The sequence below is a fragment of the Branchiostoma floridae genome, chromosome 9 (assembly GCF_000003815.2).
Source record: "Branchiostoma floridae strain S238N-H82 chromosome 9, Bfl_VNyyK, whole genome shotgun sequence".
Classification (NCBI taxonomy): Eukaryota; Metazoa; Chordata; class Leptocardii; order Amphioxiformes; family Branchiostomatidae; genus Branchiostoma; species Branchiostoma floridae.
The window spans coordinates 3,103,300-3,106,540 of record NC_049987.1 but is presented as its reverse complement, the minus strand read 5'-3'; the positions used below and the strand labels follow the sequence as shown (position 1 = coordinate 3,106,540).

The 3,241-nt window shown below is 46.1% G+C and overlaps 1 non-coding gene across 1 annotated transcript; it reads right to left on the bottom strand.

Moving 5' to 3' along the window:
* Positions 1-1,597: 1,597 nt before the first annotated feature.
* On the bottom strand, positions 1,598-1,762 carry LOC118423683. Its single transcript, XR_004832086.1, has one exon. It is a non-coding gene; the product is annotated as a U1 spliceosomal RNA (small nuclear RNA).
* Between the last annotated feature and the right edge of the window lie 1,479 nt (positions 1,763-3,241).

Genomic DNA, 3,241 nt, shown 5'->3' with positions numbered 1-3,241 from the left:
TCTTGTCAAGAGTGCTTCACAACGTGAGGACCATATGCGTTTCCTCGTGACGGCGAGGGTGTAGGTGATAGCATCTATCTTGCATTTTTTCCATGAGGGTGGCAGGATGCCATAGATAACCATCTGTTTATTTATTCGGAAGTCTGACATGACCCACCTCCTGAGAAAACCCTCCACCCAAGTCCATGTTAGCAGCACTTCGCTGCAGTACCACATGGCGTGCTCTACAGTTTCGTGGCCTTTACAATTCTGCCTTGGACAAGTTCCCGAGCGAATGTAACCCCAGTTCGAGCAGAGCAGGGCATTCGTTTTGAGGGCGTGGTGTGCAACCAGCCATGCAGTGTCCTTCAGTCTGTTCTCCAGGAGTGGGTGTTGAACAGATTGGAAGGTTAATGGCCAGGGAACAGAACGCTTGTTAAGACAGACGCTTGGAACGTGAGCATCCTTCCTTCATGATCAACGTGCCATCTCTGCCAGGTAAGTATGCTGTCTAGCGGCTTGTCTGTGTTGCACGTGACGTAGAAGCCGCGATTCTGGCTGTGGTGCATTGAACAAGGACACAACTTTCCAATTTCCTTACGATATTTCTTTCCATAAACGCCAGTAGGCTTGCCCTCTGACGCCACAATCGACAAGACTTTATATTTGCCGTTAAAAACGTTACCGTAGACAGGTGACGATTGACCCGCCTCTTAGTAAAATGGTTCATGCTTGTGCATTACAGGTTCACGGGTATAGGCGGTGAAGCGTCATGGTAAATATCCCCCCCCCCCCCCCTTAGCCACACGCTCACACACGAATATAGTGCGTATTAAAAATCGAAGCCCTCGATGTTCATGTATCGACTGTAGTGAAGTTTCATGGTGTAAGTTAGTTTTCCATCGACGGTAGCGTAGAAATGATTTAAACAAACAAGGTTGGAGGAATGAATGGGCAAAAAGCTAGACTTGCTAGACTGCATTGCACTACCGTACGTTCCACCCCACCATCTACGCTCACACACGAAATGCCTACGAATCCTTGTTTACCCCTTAAGATTTGGTTCCGTAGAGCGAGTGCGTTATGTACTCACCTCTGCGATGGATATATTTTGTTTCTCTAGCTTTTCCTTTCTTAATCAATACTGTGGGCGCCTAAACGCGGATTGGGACCTTTCCGTAAAGAAGTCCGGGCGTGCGGAGTGATCCGTGTGACGCGGAGGCAACGTAACTAATGTATGTATGTTTCAAACAAAAGATACACAAAGCTTGTCCAACTTTGAATCTCTAGAACGGGTACAGCTGTAGTAGAATGCGTTTGTTCTCTGTGATGTAAATCCCTGGCAACGCGTTCCAAGAACAGGTACACCTGGAGGAAAGGAATGTCAACAAACCGCTTGCCGCCGTTGTATCTAATCCATTTATCCGCCCTCTTCCAAGGCGTAACACGGTAGCCACCGGGAGAGCACGCCTTCCACTTCCGAAGGGAAAGGCACCCCGCCTTTAGCGGCTACTGTACTACGCCTTGGGAGAGGGCGTGGTAATGGATTTGAGACAGCGGCGGCAAGCGTTTGCGTGAGTGCGTAGTGTAGGTGCAACCTGCTTTTGGATTGTAAGGGCGGGGGTTAGCGCGAACGCAGACCCCCACTATCATAAATTACGCAGCCGAGTTACCCGCATTTGGGGTAATCGCAAAGGTCAAGCTGGCCGGGTGTGCAATGGCCAACCCTCGCTCTGGACGGACGTCCTTCATGATCAACGTGCCATCTCTGCCAGGTAAGTATGCCGTCCAGTGCCTTGTCTGTGTTGCACGTGACGTAGAAGCCGCGATTCTGGCTGTGGTGCATTGAACAGGGACACAACTTTCCAATTCCCTTACGATATTTCTTTCCATAAACGCCAGTAGGCTTGCCCTCTGACGCCACAATCGACAAGACTTTATATTTGCCGTTAAAAACGTTACCGTAGACAGGTGACGATTGACCCGCCTCTTAGTAAAATGGTTCATGCTTGTGCATTACAGGTTCACGGGTATAGGCGGTGAAGCGTCATGGTAAATATCCCCCCCCCCCCCTTAGCCACACGCTCACACACGAATATAGTGCGTATTAAAAATCGAAGCCCTCGATGTTCATGTATCGACTGTAGTGAAGTTTCATGGTGTAAGTTAGTTTTCCATCGACGGTAGCGTAGAAATGATTTAAACAAACAAGGTTGGAGGAATGAATGGGCAAAAAGCTAGACTTGCTAGACTGCATTGCACTACCGTACGTTCCACCCCACCATCTACGCTCACACACGAAATGCCTACGAATCCTTGTTTACCCCTTAAGATTTGGTTCCGTAGAGCGAGTGCGTTATGTACTCACCTCTGCGATGGATATATTTTGTTTCTCTAGCTTTTCCTTTCTTAATCAATACTGTGGGCGCCTAAACGCGGATTGGGACCTTTCCGTAAAGAAGTCCGGGCGTGCGGAGTGATCCGTGTGACGCGGAGGCAACGTAACTAATGTATGTATGTTTCAAACAAAAGATACACAAAGCTTGTCCTGTTAATCTGACTTCCTGCTCCCTCTTAACTTAGGGATATACATGGATGTCCAATAAACACGCTGACACACGTACTCACGAGTCAGTCCTGCATGTGTATTCACTCAAGGTCACTCCACAAAGAACATTCCAGAACCGGACTGTACCATTCGTGAGGGGGGTGGATTATTCTAAACTAAGTAAACTAACATTCCCCCTTTTTCTTCTTTTCTACTCTAGATGACGTTACATAAGTTGAAACATTGAAGTCTACCAAACATTTTCAACATTGTCTAAAGGACTATGGAGCATATAGAACTATATTTAGAACTATAGAGGTTACATGACTATAAAGTTACATCAACTGAATTTAAAGGCTGCGTTCTACAGAGACTAGATAACTTTATAACAAAGTAGATACATAAAACGTTATTGCTACATTAAGTAAACTACATGAACTACATAAAGTGGTAGATGAAGTCTGTTACAAACATTAACTGTTTTCTCAAACTTCACCATCTTCACAACAGTGTAATGCGATACTTGTAGACTTCTTGCCAAGTCTCTTACACATTAAACTTCCCTATCTTCACAACAGTGTAATACAGTGACTGTAGCTTTCTTACCAAGTCTCTTGCATATTAAACTTCACTAGTAATGCGATACTTGTGGACTTCTTGCCAAGTCTCTTACCCATTAAACTTCACTGTCCTTCCTCTAATGTCTGTCACCCT